Here is a 19,807-nt window from a genome sequence, read left to right as displayed (position 1 = left end):
TAGGTGATCCCTCGCAAGACGGGTTGACTCGATGCTTGCTCTCTTGGGGGCTGGTCTACCGTCTGAAGGGCAGAGGAAGGAAGGGGGGGAGGGGTTAACTTCCCTACATCACGGCCAACCATCAAAAGCAACTTGATTGTTGTCAATCACCTGAGGGTCGAAACGCGTCAGGCACCAATAGTAAACTTGATCCTGTTGCTTTGGATATATTGTACTATACTATATTGTTGCCGGCTTTTTTAACAAATTGCTGTACTACAGTTCATGTCTTGACTCTCAATGTCAGAAGTCATTAACAATTTTTTAACCTTTGTACCAATAAAAATTTAAAACTTGATCATTCCATCATCTTCTTTGAATTATATACTATTGGCTGTTTTTTCTTACGCATCGTATGGGGTGCGCAGCCTTTTTACTTCCACTTCTCTGAGTGTCTTCCTTCTTTCCCGAAAAACTGAAATATCACATGGTCCTAAGTATTCAGACCCTTTGCTCAGTATTTAGTAGAAGCACCGTCCCCACTGTATACACAAATGATGTATGTAAACTTCCAAACAGGAAGGTAAACAAACAACCAACAGGACAAAGAGAAGTGTGTATTAACGTGACAATGATCCGTAGGTCTTTAACAGGTATTTTTATTAGCCGTCCAGTGAGATGAAGGGACAAACGACCATACATAACTGACCAAGCCAGAAGACCCCTAGTTGATGACTGTGAGAATGAATGCTACTATAGATCTAGAGGCACAGAGAGATTACATCTGGAGCAGGCGTCCTAGTACCAGTTGGGATGGCGCTAGACCCGAAGTGTCTAGCCATGGCTGCCATATTTTATAGAATTAGGAGCTTTTCTATACTGATATGTTAACTTTTCCCTAATGAGAATGATAGTTACCTGTTCAATCGACTGTTTCGTTGTTGGAATGCGCTGTGATAACCACACTCGAGCAATCTGTTTTCGTGCAATATACTGCAATCTAAGTACTGCTACATTAGTTGGAGGAGTGAACAATTTCTCATCTACCGCGCGCAGCAAGCAAGTCACTGGATGCAACGGAACAGTGGCTTGATAAATAGATGATATGATATCAGTCACATTTTTCCAATATCTAAAAAGTTTTGGGCAGCGCCACAGCAAATGCACTAGGTCTCTATTAGTGCCCTCACATTTGGGACACAGAGGGGAATCCATCCTACCCCACCTGTGAAGCAGCACCTGGGTGCGGTAAGTTCTATGCAACATTAACAACCGAGAGAGTCTGTGTGATGGGGAGACTGAGATGATGGACATAGATTGTAGGCAAAATTCCCAATCCTCACCCCCTATCTCTCCCAGATCTTGTTCCCATCTCTGTCTACATGGCAGTCTAGCTGCCCCCTGTGTCCTTGAGGAGAAAGTAAGGTAAATGTGCAAGATCATGCCCTTTTTATTAGTTGTGGCAAGTACGTTACTTAATAGCGGGTGTTCAGTGAGTTCCATCCAAGACTGTCGGACCTGTGAATGTAGAGCATAGTGAAGTTGGAGGTATCTATAAAATTTCTGTTTTGGCAGCTCAAACTCTTTGCAAGTCCATAAAGGACTGCAGAATAGTCTGACTGTAAATTTGGTAAATGTATTTATTGCCCAAGGCCTCCCATGACTGGAACCCCTCTAATTTACATAGTTCTGTATAGCAGGCATTACACCATAAAGGGGTAAATGCCATGAAGCCCGACATGCTCAAACTGAGTTTAATAGTGGCCCAGAGCTTGTTCAGTAAGAATATAGTTGGCAGCAGGGTAAAGTACTGACGTAGAACAGCCTCGAGATGAGAAGCAGCAAGGGTATTTAGTGTGTCAGAGAAAAGTAATTTACGGATTGGGTCTGCTGGGTCCTCCTCCCCCCAAATGTAGCTGCGAGGCCAGGAAGTAGATTCTCATGCTTGGTACCGCCAACCCCCCCCCCCCGGTCCTTGCTGTATTGAAGTGTGGACAATTTAATTTTAGCAACCTTCTTTTTCCAGATAAGACTCTTGAAAAGGGTGTCAATGCGTACAAACCATCTTTGAGGAACCCACTGAGGGTAACTGTGAAGTAGATACAGAAGCTAGGGTGCCCATACCATCTTTATAGGATTGACTCTCCCGGTGACTGAGATTCGGAGCTTGCACCAAGCAGTGCATTTAGCTTGTAGTTTAGTAATAATGGGGAGTATATTAAGAGTTAAGTACTGGGAAAGGTCTTTAGTTACTAGTACCCCCAAGTACCTAAAGGAGGGGACAATCTGAAAAGGTGCCAAACTGAGTTATTGGGGACATAACGTTCTGCAACGAGTTGGTAGTGTCTCCTAAGTACAGTAAGGTACCATCTGCATATGAAGAGACTTTGTCTTCCACAGGCTCTCTTATAAAAGCCGCTATTAATGGTGAAGCTCTGATTGTCTCTGCCAAAGGTTCCAGGGCTAAAGCAAACAACAGGGGCGACAACGGGCACCCCTGTCTCATGCCTCTGTGAAGACAGAAAGCGTCAGTGAGGTCCCCATTAATGCGTAACCTAGCTATGGGATTTGTGTATAGCAGCTGGACCCATTTAAAAAAATCTTCCCCTAATCCGAAGCGTTTCAGGACCTCCCATAGGTACAACCACTCAACGCTGTTGAACGCTTTAACAGCGTCAAGGTACAGCACTGCCCTATTGCCAGGGTTCTAGACCGGAATCTGTAAGTTCAGGAATAAACCCCCAATATTCAAAGCTATTAATCTAGAGGGAATAAATACTGATTGGTCTCAGTGAATCAATTTTTGAATAACTGATGCGAGACGAGTAGCCAGCACAGCACTCTGGCCAAAAGTTGTATGTCTGTTGTTAGTAAGGAGATCGGTATGCTTGAATGTTAGGTGCTCCCAAACCTCTTTGTTGAGCATGGGTCATGAGTGTAGATTTTTTCACCGTAGGGCGTTTTTGTTGCCAGATAAAATTATTGATAATCCCTTGAAATTTTCTTATTTGAGCTTGCCTATAAGGGAGAGGAATTGTACAAAACAGGTATAAGATATGCGGGAGTAAATACATTTTTAGTGTGGCGTAAATACATTTTTAGTGTGGAGCGATCCTACCTGCCCAGGAGACAGGTATATGGCCCAATTCCTTGGACAATCACAAGAGTTTCTCTACGAGGTCGTCATAGTTAATTCTTAGTAAATTATGGCTTGGGAGTGTTAGTTGTATTCCTAGATATGGTAGGAGGGAGTGGGGGCCCATGCAAAGTGGAATCCGGCAGAGATGTTTTGGTAGTCTGGTAATCTAAACCTAGATTTAACATGAGGGATTTGCTGTGATTTACTTTGTATAGGAATATTGAGCTAAAAAGATCTAAGATGTGTTGGACTGCCGGGAGGGATACTCTGGGATTTGTTAAGGCTATGATGACATCATCGGCATAAAAGCTGATGTTATGTTCAATGTCTCCGATCTTGATTCTTGAAATCGCTGGACCAGATCTTATGGCCTGTGCTAGTGGTTCCATTATCATGGCAAATATCAAGGAAGACAGCGGGCATTCCTGTCTTGTGGCGTTCGTGATTTTAAAGGGGCTTGATACAATACCTGAAGTCCAGACACGTGCACTCGGCTGAGTGTAGAGGCCTAGTATAGACGTTCCTGATATGGACTCTGTTGAACGCCTTCTCTGCATCCAGAGAAAGGAAGAGAGAATACGTTCGGCCAAGTTCTACCCATTGTATGAGGTCGATAAAGTGTCTAGTTCCAACCAAAGCCTGTCTGCCTGGTACAAAACCAACCTGACCTGGGTGGATAATCTGGGGGATATCCATCAAAAGGCATTGTGCTAGGAGTTTGGTATATAATTTAGTTTCGGTGTTGAGGAGTGAGATTGGTCAATGGTTGATGGGGTTATCCGGTGCCTTGCCTGGTTTTGGTATGGTGAAATTGGTTTTATGTGCTGCATAGATGGGGAACAAGAAGAGCAGCGAATTGTTTATAGTATTTATTGGGAAGGCCATCGGGGCCGGGGGCTTTATGTAGGGGAAGCTGTTTGATAAGTTTATGAATTTCGTTCGGTGAGAAAAGCGCTGATAAAAGATCAAGTTGCTCAGGGGAGATGGAGGGGAGATAAGTATTTTTGCTAAGAAACTTGCAATGTCTTTTTGATTGGGGGGGGGGCTGTTTCTACGAGATTAAAGAGTTTGGGGTAGAATCTATTGAATTCATTGGCAATTGGCGGGTTACTTAGGCGTTTGCCCTGTGAGTTTGTAAGGAATTAAATTTTCTTATTGGAGTTTTCTTTTAAATTGTTTAGCCATGAAGGCTCCTGGTTTGTTGGCAGAGGTGTAAGATTGTAATCTAAGACGTTAATAATAAAATAATAGTAATCAAATTTAGCTTGAAGATGTTCACTGAGTTGATACCTAAGGTTTTTAAGTTCCGTAGAGATATTATCGGAGGGGAATTGTTTATTTGTAGATTCTAGATTGTGAGACTATTTTAACAGGGATTCTGTGATGGACTGAGTTTTCTTAGTATGCGCTCCTAGTTTTATAAAAAGACCTCATAGACAAGCCTTGTGAGCATTCCAAGTTGTGGCATGATCAGCTACTTTTCATTGTTTAGGAAGTAATTCTAAATCTTGGATTGTATTTGTGGTAGGGCTGGGGAAAAAATCGATTTAAATCTTGAATCGAGTTGAGAGGTTGAGATTCAAAATTTAAGCAAATCGATTTTTTAAAATTTTTTTTCACCATGCCGGTCCTGAGGAGCTGCAGGCAGGAGTTTTTTAGGTGAGGCCGCGGCTTCGGCCTAGTCCGCGAGGCTGGACGCCGCGGACTAGGCCGAAGCCACGGCCTCACCTAAAAACTCCTGCCTGCAGCTCCCCAGGACCGGCGCTGACACCGCGCCGGTCCTGAGGAGCTGCGGGCAGGAGTTTTTAGGTGAGGCCGCGGCTTCGGCCTAGACCACGAGGCCGGACGCCGCGGACTAGGCCGAAGCCGCGGCCTTGCCTAAAAACTCCTGCCCGCAGCTCCTCAGGACCGGCGCGGTGTCCAAAAAAAAAAAAAAAACTCGATTCAAATCGTGAATCGATTTTCTTTTAAGAAAATCGCAGATTTTTTTTTTTTGGAAAATCTCCCAGCCCTAATTTGTGGCTCAAATGAGGAATTGTTGAGAAGGGAGGTATTTAATCTCCAGACTATGTGTCTGCGTGAGTGGTTAAGAGGAGATAATTTGATTGTGACTGGTGCATGATCAGACCAGGTGATTGTTCCTTTATTTGATTCAGTTATGGATTGTAGCAGGTGTTTATCTGTGATGAATAGATCAATCTAAAGGTAAGATTGATGTGGGGGGGGGGTAAAAGGTATAGTCTCTTTCCATATCGTGCAGGCACCTGCCAGGAGTCATGGAGATCTTCTCTCTTGAGTAGGGCAGAAAGTGCCAAAGGTCTGAGTTTCATTGGATTGGATGTATCAAGTGTGGGGTCAACAATATCATTAAAGTTCCCATATAGAATTAAAGGTGTAGTTCTGTGTGGGGCTAGTTTGGAAAAAAGGGTTGTATAGAACTTCTTTTGGGCTGTATTGGGGGCATATACATTTACGACAGTGAGGGGGCGGTTGTCAATTGTGGCTGAGAGGATTAAATAACTTATATGAGGGTTACGTTTCGAGAAGTGGGTCTCTTGTACGCAAAGCACATCTGTGTATTCAGCTAATGCTTCTTTCCAAGGGAGGTTGCGTTTGAAGGGGGAATTTGGACATTTGGCATTTATGGATGTGAGCGTAGTGGCCAGAGGGGTCAAATATATTTGGATGAGTGAGCAGATGAAGAGAGCCTATACCTCTAGGGTGTATCAAATAGGTATATTTTGAAGACTAATACAGCTCTTGCAATAGAAAAATACTCATGGTATACAGTACAATTTTCAGATCAAAATGTTGGTACCAGTAAAAAATAGATAACAGTGCTTGAATGAACCGTACAAGCAACAAATAATACAGTTTGGTGTGCTTAGCACACTATAAACCTGAGGGGTGGAAAAAAAGGTAAGTGAACAACGCCCAGGCTGGATCAAAGTAGATAAGAGGACTGGGCATAGTTGTGAACCAGTGATTTCAGTCCTTTTGGGCACCGGGTTTCAGGAGCCAGAGAATGTGAGATGGGGATCCCTTTGTCCTGTATCATTGGGAGCAATAGGGAGCAAACCCCACTTTGTCCGTTTTTTTGTATCTATCTTTAGGAGAAAGGATGGGGACAGTTTGTTGTTGGTACATGACCAGCAATTTTGTTGGGAAGCCCCATCTGTAGATTATCTTATTCTGTTGGAGAATAGATGTGATGGGTTGAAAGCTCTGCGCATCTCCATTGTGGCAGGGGAGAGGATGGTGAACAGCTCGGTTTTGAGGTTCTGGCTGTGGAGAGGATTTTCTCCTTAATATGAAAAAAATGGATCCGGGCTAAAATATCCCTTGAGAATTCGTCTGGTAAGTGTGATGGTTTAGAAATTCCATGGGCCCGGTCGATCAAGGTATCACGGGTGTTTAGGCTAGGGAGCAGCGTTGAGATAAGTCGCTTTAATTCTGGAATCCCTCTGAATTTGATATTGTTTCGCCTAGAGCGATCTTCTAAATCTGTTAGCATCATGTGGTGAATTTCTTCTGTATGGTGTTCATGAGCGTCTAATAACTCATTGTGTGCTTTAGAGTAGTCCTGCATATTTTCCTCCATTGCGTCTGCCCTCTCTTCAAAGCAATCTACTCTTGTCATGCATCCGAGACATGGAGAACTGTAGTTCTCTGTGCAAATCCTTCTGCAAAGTGAGTAGCATGGACTTAAGCATTGCCTCGGAAACAGGGTTGTCTGTGACAGGGATAGATGCTAAGGAAGGAGCTTGCTCTGTAGCATGTGTGCCAGTGACGACAGAGGACCATAATTGTTTCTTAGCCTGGGGCTCTATGCATGGGGAATTGGCAGGGGAGGTTGCCAGCCTCCTACCTCTGTCCGAATGCTGTGCCTCTATAGTGTCATCTGGGGCTGACAGAGTGTCCATACTCTCTCTGGGATCCTTTCTGGAGGTGTCTTCTGGATGTGAGAGTGGCGGTGCAGAGCTGACAGGCAGGCTGGCTGTGTCAGCATGGCGATTGTTCCCGGAGTCGGCGCCATCTTGGGCTGACTGCATGGCCGCAGTTGCCTTGTAGTAATGTGTCAGGCGGCATGGTGCAGGCGGCTTGTATTTTTTTCTTGGACATGCCCTGGGGTGTCCTCGATCCTTCCCCTCACAGGGTATGTGGTTTTCAGAGAGGAAAGTTGCGGCGGGTTGCTGAGATCCTGTCAGAAACCATGAATCAGACAGACCGAAGTACAGTTAAATCACACTTGTTTAACAATAATAAAAAAAGGTAAACAGAGTAAACGTAGTCAAAACACAACCAGAGTTCAGGGACTGGAACAGATAGTCAGACAAGCCAAAACGTCAGAGAGCCAGAGAACAGTGTAGTAGAACAGCAAGCAGGATCTGGAGCCAGAAGGAATGTCAGCCAAGCAAGTCTTTGGCACAGGAGAACGTCTCTAGAGCTGTGACCAAGGCGAAGGCAGGGATCATCTGGACTGGACGGCTTAAAAAGGCAGGACTGACGCGCAGGATATCATCAACAGGTGAGTCACTGTGGAGAGATAGCCGACAGCTGAGCGGTCAGCTCAGAGAAAGAAGGGCTGAGCCAAGCCCTGACAGTTCCAGGCCGCTGGGCGGAGCTGGGATCTTAAGCATCCATCCTGGTCACGCCCCCCACACTAGGGGATTTTTAAGCTCCTAGTTATTAGCATTTTTTTTCTGCTCCTAGAAATTAAATAGTGTTTTCCTATGTGTCCTTGTACACTACTTTAGGCTATTAGCGTTTTTTGAGCTTCACCAACGTCTAGGAGCAGTAAAAAAAACATGTTTTTGTAGAGCTTTTTGGAGCATTTTTCAAGCAGCAAAGAACACTTAATGCTCCTAACTGCTTCTAAAAGCTATTAAAATGCTCCTAACCGCTTTTTTTCTCTTTCTTCATGTAATGCAAAAACGCTGATAAAAAGCTAATGTTTCTAAAAGCTACTAAAATGCTACCAGAAGCTGGCACAAATACTAATATCAGCATTTTTCATCCAGCGTTTTTTTCTAGCTTTGTTTGAGCTTATGAAAAACACTAGTTACATAGTTATATAGTAGGTGAGGTTGAAAAAAGACACAAGTCCATCAAGTCCAACCTATGTGTGTGATTGTGTACAAATAAGTTGCGCTTATATCGTTAATAATCCCGTGTAAACCAATGAAAAAGACACAGAAAAAATGCACAATTGAAATGAAACAAATTCTAAATAAACAACTGTAGGAATAGGAGGAGGACCCCAGCGCCCAGAATAGAATTCTATGTCTCAGCCCCTGCTAGCCTGCTTGTCTCCAGACAGCTTGGCCCCGACAAGGCAGTGCACCGCCATCACTGGTAGCAGCCTTCTTGTCTTCCATGCTGAGTGTGTGAGGTTATCCAGAGCCTAACCCCAGCCAACGGATGAAAAGTGGAATCTTCACATGAGTTCTGGGCACTTCTGCTATCAGCACTTCCAGGTGTGTTGAATAGCAGTTCTCCCCATGGGTGCTGTGGATTCACCCTCCAGCTACTACATCACTACAGGACACAAGATTGCAGATTTGATTTACCACCTACCAGAAAGTGCACTCCACAAACCAGACTCTTCATTCCTAATCAGGATACCATGGAGGACTTCTTGCTGCGTTCAAAGTGCCCTAGGAGGACGGAGGTTCCTTTTTTAGATCCCGCAGAGGGCTAAATCTCCTTGCTCTTTAGGGGGTCCACCGGTTCCGGTAAGGGTCCCCACACATCGAGTGGGGTTTTCTGTCCTTTGACTTGAGGATCTTTCTCTCCTTTTTCCTTGTCTTCTCCCCCCTTTTTTCTTAGCTGGTGAAGGTGGAAGGATTTTGGACTTTATCATTTACTTATTTTTGGGGATTATTGTTTTTTTCACAGTTTTATTTACAAACTCAATTGCTATTATTATTTTTGTCTTTATGAAGAGTTTTCTTTTTTTAAAATTAAATAATCTTTATTCAAATCTTCAGAACATATAAAATAGATGCTCATTACAAAAATTCTTAAATACATCATATACAAAACATTTTATATATATATATTAGCAAAGAAGAAAAATGTTACTATCTGATTTTCTCCCTTTAACCCTTCCCACCCACCCCTATATCCCATATTCACCCTCCCCCCTATCTTAATCGCAATTTACAATATACCTTCATAAATGCACTCAATACCATACCTTCATTACCTTATCTATTTCCTACACACATCTTACGTAGGATAACCCAGTTCCTCTAACCAAGGCTTCCAGATTTTTTTAAATTCCTTTAAGTTTCTTCTCCTTGCATATACTACCCTTTCTTTCCATACTGTTTCAGTTACTGTTTTAAACCAGTCATTTTTTGAAGGGGGTTTCTCTGCCTGCCATCTCTGTGCTATTAATTTTCTCGCCTGGAAAAGGCACCTTAGCACCGTTTTAGTTTTAATATTCCCCAGACTCTCCCCTACTCCCAAGATACATAGTTTGGGGTCCATTCTGAGAGTCAGCTTAAAGATCTTATTTATGGTATCTAATATTTCCGTCCAATAACGGAATAATTTTGGACATTTCCAGATCATATGCATCAGGTCCCCCATATTCTGGCACCTAGGGCATTTGGAGTCCCCCCTCCGCCCCCATTCAAACAGTTTTTTAGGGGTATAGTAGGTTCTATGTAAGAGCATTAAATATGACATCTTCTGGGCCGTCGAAACTGTAGCTTGGTTCCATCCTGCCAGTATCTTCTTCCATTGTCCATCCGAAATTCTACCCAGGTCCCTTTCCCACTTACTCCTACACTTGAGCTTCCCTGTACCCATAATGATGTTGCTACATATATATGGATAAAGTTCCGCTATGGATCCACTGGATCCACCAGAACTATTTATTCTTTCAAAAATGGGAGAGCTATTCCACCGCGGGCCTTGTTCCCCAAACTGAGCTTTTAAAGCATGTCTAATTTGTAAATAATTATAATATGAGTAGTTAGGTATCTCAAACTCTTCTTTTAATGAGGCAAACGTTTTAAGGGAACTGCCATTATATAGTTGGTCCAAGCTAACTATGCCCTTTGTTTCCCATATCTTAATTTTCCCCATTGGCCTTAACTCTTGTAAGTTCTTATTGTCCCATAACGGGACACCTTTAACCATACCCCCCATTCCCCTCAGATCCTTTATGGTTTTCCAAACTTTTATTATTAACTTAACTGTAGGGGGTCTGTAGACGAATGAGTTTGCCTCCAAAACCTTCACTAGTGTCTTATGTGGTGCCCCTATAGTCATCAGTCCCCCATTATTTTCTCCTTCAGGGTCAGTTACTGATATCAAATGTTGTAGTTGGGCTGCTAAGAAGTAACCCCGCGGGTGTGGTACTGCCAGGCCCCCCTCTAAAGTTGATAATTGTAGGGTTTGTAAGCTTATCCTAGATTGTCTACCTTTCCATATTAGAGCTCTTAGCAATGTATCTATTTTTTTAAACCATTTCCTATGAATTCATATTGGCGAGTTATGCATTATATATAATAGCTGAGGTAACCACAGCATTTTAATCAAGTTACATCTTCCAGCAACTGAAAGAGGGAGTCCTCTCCATATATTGATCTTATTTTTAAATTTGGATAACAGAGGGGTTAAATTGTTTTTAATAAAGTCATTGGGGTCTTTAGTTATATATATGCCTAAGTATTTTGTTATCTCTACTAGTTCTATTTGGATCTTTTCCAAACAGGAGCTCTTCCTAATTGGGTCTAATGGCAACAATGCTGATTTCTCCCAGTTTATAGTGAGACCAGAGAGTGCTCCGAATCTTGAGAAGATGTCTATCACCTGTCTAAGTGATCTCTCCGTATCTTCTAAAAATTTAAGAACATCATCCGCATACAGCGCAATCCGCTCTTCTCTGTCCCTTCTCCTAAACCCTTCCATAGTTCTATCCTGCCTTACTGCAATGGCTACTGGTTCCATTGCCAGCGCAAAGATCAAAGGTGACAGGGGGCACCCCTGCCTTGAGCCTCTTCCAAGTCTGAACCCCTCCGAAGAGACATTATTAACTCTGACCTTTGCACTGGGGTTATTATAGAGAATTTTAACCCAATTAATATAAGAGGGACCAAATCCAAACTCCTTCCGTACACGCCAAATATACCCCCATTCAAGACTGTCAAATGCTTTAACAACATCTAGCATCATCACCGCCCTTGAGCCTACATTTTCAGTTGGAATCTGCAGGTTCAAAAACAGCCTTCTAATATTCTTGCTAGTTGATCTATGGGGTATAAATCCTGTTTGGTCAGAGTGAACCAATTTATGGATTACTTTCTTTAATCTGGCAGCCAGAATCTTTGCTAGGATCTTTACATCCGAGCATAGCAGAGAGATAGGCCTGTAAGACCCAGGCTCTAGAGGGTCTTTCCCTTCCTTATGTAACACTATGATCGTGGCTTCGGTCATTGATACGGGAAGCTTCCCCTCTTTCTTTGCCCACTCAAACACTCTAAGTAGTTCCGGCAGTAATACCGTCCCATAGTTTTTATAAGTCTCAGCGGGGAGACCATCAGGACCAGGGGATTTCTGATTTTTCAATTCTGTTACCGCTAGTTTAATTTCCTCCAGAGTTAACGGGGCCTCCAATTCCTCGTTGTCAAGCTCTGTAAGGGAGGGCATTCCAATGTTCCCAAAAAATTTATCTAGCTCCCCTCCTCCCATGGTTCCCCGAGATGTATACAGTTCTTCATAGAAGTTCTTGAATGTGTCTGTAATCTCACCCACCTGAGAAGAGATCTCACCCCTCCTAGTCCTAATAGCAGGTATCATGGAAGGGGAGGAGCCAGACCTGACCAAATGGGCCAGCATCTTCCCGACTCTTTCCCCCTCCCCATATACAATTTGGTTCTGAAATAATCTCTTATTTTCAGATTTCCTAATCATTATGTCCTTGTAGATTTGTTGCTTATTTTCCCATATACTTTGTTTTCCTGGTGTTGGCTCCTTCACATACTCCCTTTCTGCTGTTATTAACTCTTTCCTAGTCTTATCCTCCCAGTTCAACGAAGATTTTTTAATTCTAGAGATTTGTTGGATTAATAAACCCCGCAAATAAGCCTTCAATGCATCCCACATTATCCCTCTTGTTGTGGTATCTGCATTAAAGCTTATGAACTCATTTAGCTTAGCTATTATCCCATTCTGATCCTCTATTATTCCAAACCATATTGGGTTCATCTTCCACACTCTACGAAACATATTATTATTTATACTTATCGAGACCATCAGCAACGAGTGGTCGGAGACTCCCCTGGGTTGATAAATTATATCTTTAATTATTTGAGACCCTAGCTCATTTGCCAGTACCAGATCTATTCTTGAAAGTGTAGAATAAGAGCCCGAGTAGCATGAGAATTGTAATGTCACCGGGTTCCGTATCCTCCAAAGATCCAACAATCCAGCTTCACAAAGGAAATGACTCATACGGTTTCCCTGTAACCCCTGTCCCTGATTACCTGGAGGGAGCCTATCTATTTTTTTATTTATGACCACATTGAAGTCCCCGACCACAATAATTGGTATGCTAGTCTTGTCCATGATAAACTCCAATAGGCAGTACAAAACATCTAATTCAAAGGGAGGTGGGATATAAACGTTTGCTAATACATATTCCTGATTTTCTATTACACAGTGCAAGAAGATATACCGGCCCTCAACATCTATTTTGCACTGTCTGCAGGTGAAAGCCACCCCTATTATGAAGAGTTTTCCATACAGACTTTTCACACACAGATCTATATTCACTGTTTGTTTATTCAGAATTTGTTTAATTTCAATAGTGAATTTTTTATGTGTCTTCTTCATTGGTTTACACGGGATTACTCACGATATAAGCGGAACTTATTTGTACACATTTTTTGCACTATAGAGATATTTGATAGTTTTTGTTGCAGCTATATATATATTTGTAAACTCTAGTGCGGTATAACCCCACATTTTTTTCTATGTGTGTGATTATATGTCAGTATTACATTGTATATCCCTGTATGTTGCTTATCTAATAGTTTTTTGAAACTATCGATGCCCCCCACTGAAACCACCGCCTGTTGAAAGGAATTCCACATCCTTGCCGCGCTTACAGTAAAGAACCCTCTACGCAGTTTAAAGTGGTTGTATACCCTTATTTTTTTTGCAGCCACTGACGCCAGTAGAGTATGCACTGTGAATGCCCCACAGACGCTGCCGGACCTTGCCGGAAAGAAGACTCCCACGCGCATGCGCGGGAGTGACGTCATTGCGGCTTCAGCGCCGGAGCCGCGAGCCTAGAAGAAATGTTGAGGGCAAAATGTCAGCTCCCTTGGCGTGGACCGGGCAGCGATATGGGGAGGTATTTCATAATGTGCTAGTATGCGGTGCATATTAGCTCATTTTGCCTTTACCTTACAGGGTTTTTATTTTCCTTTTTTTTTTTTTACAGGTATACAACCACTTTAAGTTTAAACCTCTTTTCTTCTAATTTTAATGAGTGGCCACGTGTCTTATTGAACTCTCTTCCGCAAAAAAGTTTTATCCCTATTGTGGGGTCACCAGTACGGTATTTGTAAATTGAAATCATATCCCCTCTCAAGCGTCTCTTCTCCAGAGAGAATAAGTTCAGTGCTCGCAACCTTTCCTCATAACTAATATCCTCCAGACCCTTTATTAGCTTTGTTGCCCTTCTTTGTACTCACTCCATTTCCAGTACATCCTTCCTGAGGACTGGTGTCCAGAACTGGACCGCATACTCTAGGTCCGGCCGGACCAGAGTCTTGTAGAGCGGGGGAATTATCGTTTTATCTCTGGAGTTAATCCCCTTCTTTAATGCATGCCAATATTCTGTTTGCTTGTTAGCACCAGCTTGGCATTGCAAGCCATTGCCGAGCCTATCATATACTAGGACCCGCAGGTCCTTTTCCATCCTAGATTCTCCCAGAGGTTCTCCCCCTACTGAGTAGATTGCATTCATATTTTTGCCACCCAAATGCATTATTTTACATTTTTCTACAATAAACCTCATTTGCCATGTAGTTTCCCACCCCATTAATTTGTTCAGATCTTCTTGCAAGGTTTCCACATCCTGCGGAGAAGTTATTTCACTGCTTAGCTTAGTGTCGTCCGCAAATACAGAGATTGAACTGTTGACCCCATCCTCCAGGTCGTTTATGAACAAAATAAATAGGATTGGTCCCAGGACAGAACCATGGGGGACCCCACTACCCACCTCTGACCATTCCGAGTACTCCCCATTTATCACCCCCTTCTGAACTCACCCTTGTAGCCAGTTTTCAACCCATGTACTAACCCTATGGTCCATGCCAACAGACCTTATTTTGTACAGTAAACATTTATGGGTAACTGTGTCAAATGCTTTTGCAAAATCCAGATACACGACGTCTACGGGCCTTCCCTTATCTAGATGGCAACTCACCTCCTCATAGAAGGTTAATAGTTTGGTTTGGCAAGAACGATTCTTCATGAATCAATGCTGATTACTGCTAATGATACCGTTCTCATTACTAAAATCCTGTATATAGTGCCTTATCATCCCCTCCAGTGTGCATGGAGCCTCAGTTTAGATACATTTTGTGTTACTTTTGATTTAGTTTTAGTCCTGGTCTTTTGACTAAAACTACATTTTAGCTTTAAAGCGGGATTCTGGCCAGCAAAATTTTTTTTTTAAAGTCAGCAGCTACAAACACTGTAGCTGCTGACTTTAAATAAGTAGACTTATCTGTCCTGGGTACCCACGATGTCGGCCGCCCGAGGCCGACCCGTCCCTCGGCTCTCGGGTCCCGGCACCGCCATCCTAAGTAAGGGAAACAGGCAGTGGAGCCTTGCGGCTTCACTGCCAGTTTCCTACTGCGCACGCGCGAGCGGCGCAGCGCTCTGTGAATGGCCCCATGGTTTTCTGGGAACGCTCACCGAGGAACAGGACACGTCGCGGAATAGGAAGAGGCAGATTAGGAAGACTGCCTAGCAACAAGGGTTCAGGTAAGTTTAAAAATTTTTTTTTTTTTTCAAATTTTTTAATGATTTTTGGTGCAATTTTTTTTTCAGGGTGGCCCTCCACTTTAATCGTATTTTAGTCGACTAAAATAGTAATAATTTAGTCGACTAAATTAACACTGATAAAAGGTAAGCAAAGGCTTATATTCATCTCCTTAAGGCTGGGTTCACACATGTGCGGTGTGCAGCTCTGGTTTCCCTGCGAAGATAAAAATGATTCATTCAGTGGTTCCTCTCTGTTGTAGCTGTGGATCAGCTGACCAGGGAGAGTGGGGGAGGTGTAAGAGGAGTAGGAGAGAATTAGTTTTCAGAACGGAACACATCTGTGAATCAGATGCGTTCCCATTGAAGATTATGTGCCTGCAATTCACACTGCACTGCCTAGAAAACACACACGTTTTTTGAGTGCAGATGCAATGCACATATGTGAACCAGACCCATTGAAAAGAACATATTTTCAAATGTTCATCCAATTCGCATATGTGTAAACCACAACCTGATTAGAAATGGCAGCATGCTGCAGAGAAGATCCTGTAAACATAGGTCTCTTTGCAGGGATTAAACACACCCCTGCTGAGTCAGACCTACACTACTACTGTGTTTCCCCGAAAATAAGCCCGGGTCTTATATTCATTTTGGCAGCAAAAGGGCTTATTTTCGGAGTAGGGCTTGTCATGTGCCGTCTTCTCTCCCCATCTTCCTCCCTGCCTGTCAGAAATCCCCAGTGGCCCGCCTGATCGGTCTTCCACGCTCAAAGCAATGCAGACGGTGGGGGGCCCGAGATCCCCTGCTGACAGCTAGCAGAAGGAGAGCAGCAGGGAATCAGCTGAGTGCTGCTTGGCGCTTCCATGGCCCGCCGGATCGGTCTTCCCCGCTCCGAGCACTGCAGGGGGGGGAGCCGAGATCCCCCCGCTGACAGCTGGCAGAAGAGGAGAGCAGCGGGGGATCAGCAGAGCCCCAAGCGGCGCCGCAACAAAGGTATTCACCACTAACAGACCACAGAAACATACACAGTCTAGACCAGCATTTCTCAACTCCAGTCCTCAAGGCGCCCCAACAGGTCATGTTTTCAGGCTCTTTATGTTTTTGCACAGGTGATTTAATCCGTTTCATTGCCTTAGTAATTACCACAGCCATTTCATCTGAGGGAAATCCTAATTTTTTTTTTAAATTAACAAAATGGAGAGTAGGGCTGCATTCACACCTGAGCGTTTTCAGCTCGTAAAACGCCTAAAAAATGCCCAACAAGCAAAATCCTATTCATTTCAATGGCACCTGTTCACATCTGAGTGTTTTGTCACCTGAAGAAAAATCCCTGAAGCTCCAAAAAGCACATGAGTTTCTTTTTTGGGCAGATTACAGGCATTTTTCCGCTTTTTACATTGGTGACCTTTTGACCTGTGCAAAAACGCAGTAAAAATCATGGCAAAATCGCGGTAAAAATGCACAATTTTCTGCCTGAAAACGAAACGCTCAGGTGTGACTGCAGCCTTAATGTACAAAAGGGAAATCAAATCAATATTTGGTGTGACCACGCTTTGTCTTTAAAAACCGCAGCAATTCTAGGCACACTTCCACAGTTTTTGAAGAAACTCGGCAGGTAGGTTGTTCCAAACATCTTGGAGAAACTACCCACAGATCCTCTCTGGATGTAGACTTCCTCAAATAATCCTCAAAATAATCCTCAAATAATCCTTTTGTCTCTTCATGTAATCCCAAACAGACGCTATGATCTTAAGATCAAGGCTCTGTGGGGGCCAAACCCTCATTCTTCTTTACGCTCAGAATTATATTGGTTGTATGTTTGGGGTTATTGTGCATTTTGGGCCAGTCACACACCTCCCTGATGGTATGGCATGACGGATAAGTATCTGCCTGTATTTCTCACCATTGAGGACACCATTGATCCTGACCAAATCTCCAACTGCATTTGCAGAAACTGACCAAACCTCCACCATGCTTCGTTGTTCCCTGCAGACACTCATCACTCATTATTGTACCACTCTCAAGTCCTTCAACAAACAAACTGCCTCCTGCTATTGCCAAATATTTAAAAATTTGACTCATCAATCCAGAGCACCTGCTGCCATTTTTCTGCACCCCAGTTCCTATGTTTTCGTGCATAGTTGAGTTGCTTATCCTTGTTTCCATGTTGGAGGTATGGCTTTTTGGCCACAATTCTTTTATGAAGACCACATCTGGCCAGAACTCTCTGGAAAGTAGATGGGTGTACCTGGGTCCAACTGGTTTCCTCCAGTTCTGTGCTGATGGCGCTGCTGGACATATTCTAATATTGAAGGGAAGTAAGCATGATGTATCTTTCATCTCCTGCATTACGTTTCCTTGGCCGACCACTGCGTCTGCAGTCCTCAGCATTGCCCATTTGTTTGTGCTTCTTCTAAAGTATAACTACTTTGTGTCTTGTTGCTGTGCTCGGTTTTCCTATGGTGTATGACCTGAAACATGAAATAATCTTCAACCACCTCACCTTAGTAACAGAGTTTGCCTGGTCCTCACCCAGTTTTAAACAGAGCTGTTTCTGTTTTAGTTAATGATTGTGTTTCAATCTAAGTATGAAATTGATGATCATTAGCACCTGCTTGGTATAATTGGTTAATCATAAACCCGACTCTAATCCTACAAAATCCCTGACTTTGTGCAAATGTACAAAGTGTGCAAGTGTAAGAATTGATGCTGGTTTGAAGCCAAAGGGTAGGCACACCAAATATTGATTTGAGTTAGATTTTACCTCTGTTTGCTCACTTTGCATTTTGTAAATTGTTAACAATAAACAATATATATAATTTTGAAAGAATCTTACTTTACAGCATTTCTTCATACTTGCGTAAAACTTTTGACTATAACTGCAATCAGCAATGGCTCACGCTCCCTGCTGATTAGAGAGCTCTAGCTCTGACTCATGAGTGTGTTGGGCCCCTGCAGAGAGACCACTGCTTTCACCCAGAAAGCAAGGGACCTTTTCTACAGCATACTGGCAGGGGGCAGGCTTCTTTGCTCAGACAGTGGCTACTTTCTCTTTGTTTTTATGCACCAGGAATGTATGTGTTTGGTAAAACTTAAAGTGGATTTGGGCTGTAAAGAGCATAGTTTGATAATGACAAGCCTTTGCAGGAATTGTTGAATCATGTCAGTAGGAACTGGGGGATGTAGTCTACCAGATCTGGTGATTTTCTTTGAATAGAATCACTCCTCTTTTCCTGGGATGGTAAAGTATATAATTAAACTAAACTAAAATATATTGCATTTTTGCTTGCACATGGTTAGATGATGGAAGTCATCAGAGCTTCACCTCATTCGGTAAGCTCTGGGAAAAATTTCCTTTTATAATGCATAATTTCCTTTTTAAAGAAACATAAAGCGAACAGTCTATTTGCTGTTAGTAAAAATCAACCCCTATGCGAATATAACTGAAAGTGTGCTGAGGTACCACTGTGAATGTAAACATGAGAAATGGTAGAAGACAGTCCCAATCTCTCCCATTCTCACATTCTTCAACATTTTCTTTCGGGTTTTGTAAACTTCCTCAACAAACCCATCTCTATGAAGGTGAAAATATATATAATAGAAAACCACCTATAACCAGCAGGTATAATACTGAAAACCTTCGCCACATCCCAGTACAAAATAGAAAATTGCAAAAGAGCCCCGGGGGATTTTATGGGCAAAGGGTAATAACCAGAAAAGGGAGTAACAAACGTATAAAAATATGCAAAATGTATTGAGTACGTTACATAACAGCTAGATACTGAAACACACAGTTGATCTCATGATGGGAGGCCAAGTTATGTGCGTGTACATAGGAGTGATGTGAGTGTACATAGGAGTGATGTGAGTGTACATAGGAGTGATGTGCGTGTACATAGGAGTGATGTGCGTGTACATAGGAGTGATGTGAGTGTACATAGGAGTGATGTGCGTGTACATAGGAGTGATGTGCGTGTACATAGGAGTGATGTGAGTGTACATAGGAGTGATGTGCGTGTACATAGGAGTGATGTGCGTGTACATAGGAGTGATGTGCGTGTACATAGGAGTGATGTGCGTGTACATAGGAGTGATGTGCGTGTACATAGGAGTGATGTGCGTGTACATAGGAGTGATGTGAGTGTACATAGGAGTGATGTGCGTGTACATAGGAGTGATGTGCGTGTACATAGGAGTGATGTGTGTGTACATAGGAGTCCCAACATGTTTTGGAATATAGGTATGAATAATTAATTCCTTTTTCAGGGGCTGATTTGAAACAAGCTGTTTTGTCTGGTAATGAAATGACAAAAATATCTAAGAGAGAGATGAAAATAAACAAATATACAAATGGAAGAGCAGAGTAGGTAAAAGCATGGCATATAGATATGGCAGGTAATACTCACAGTGTAACTATCTTTTGTGAATTAAAGTACACGTCAAGATTCACACAATGGAAGGGCTTCCCTCTCTAAACTGCTCCATCGCACAGTGAAATGCTCTAGATATTGGCTGGGGGGCTGAGTATATGTCCCCACAGCACCGATGATAAACAGTTGCTTGTGCCAAATTGGTTAAAGTATGTTGTGGGGCGTAAGTGCAGTATATAGCTTCATCTGTATGAAGGTGGTACAAAGAAGAATCTAAATTGTTTATATTCATCACTAGCCTAGC

The 19,807-nt window shown here is 42.8% G+C and overlaps 1 protein-coding gene across 1 annotated transcript in view; it reads left to right on the top strand.

Moving 5' to 3' along the window:
• RASSF5 (Ras association domain family member 5) overlaps positions 1-19,807 on the top strand; it is a 112,666-nt gene that overhangs the window by 77,812 nt on the left and 15,047 nt on the right. The window lies entirely within an intron of this gene.

This window comes from Aquarana catesbeiana, linkage group LG02 (assembly GCF_042186555.1).
Source record: "Aquarana catesbeiana isolate 2022-GZ linkage group LG02, ASM4218655v1, whole genome shotgun sequence".
In the NCBI taxonomy this organism is placed as follows: domain Eukaryota; kingdom Metazoa; phylum Chordata; class Amphibia; order Anura; family Ranidae; genus Aquarana; species Aquarana catesbeiana.
The sequence above is the reverse complement of the archived record's forward strand: the minus strand, read 5'-3'. Positions and strand labels throughout refer to the sequence as shown.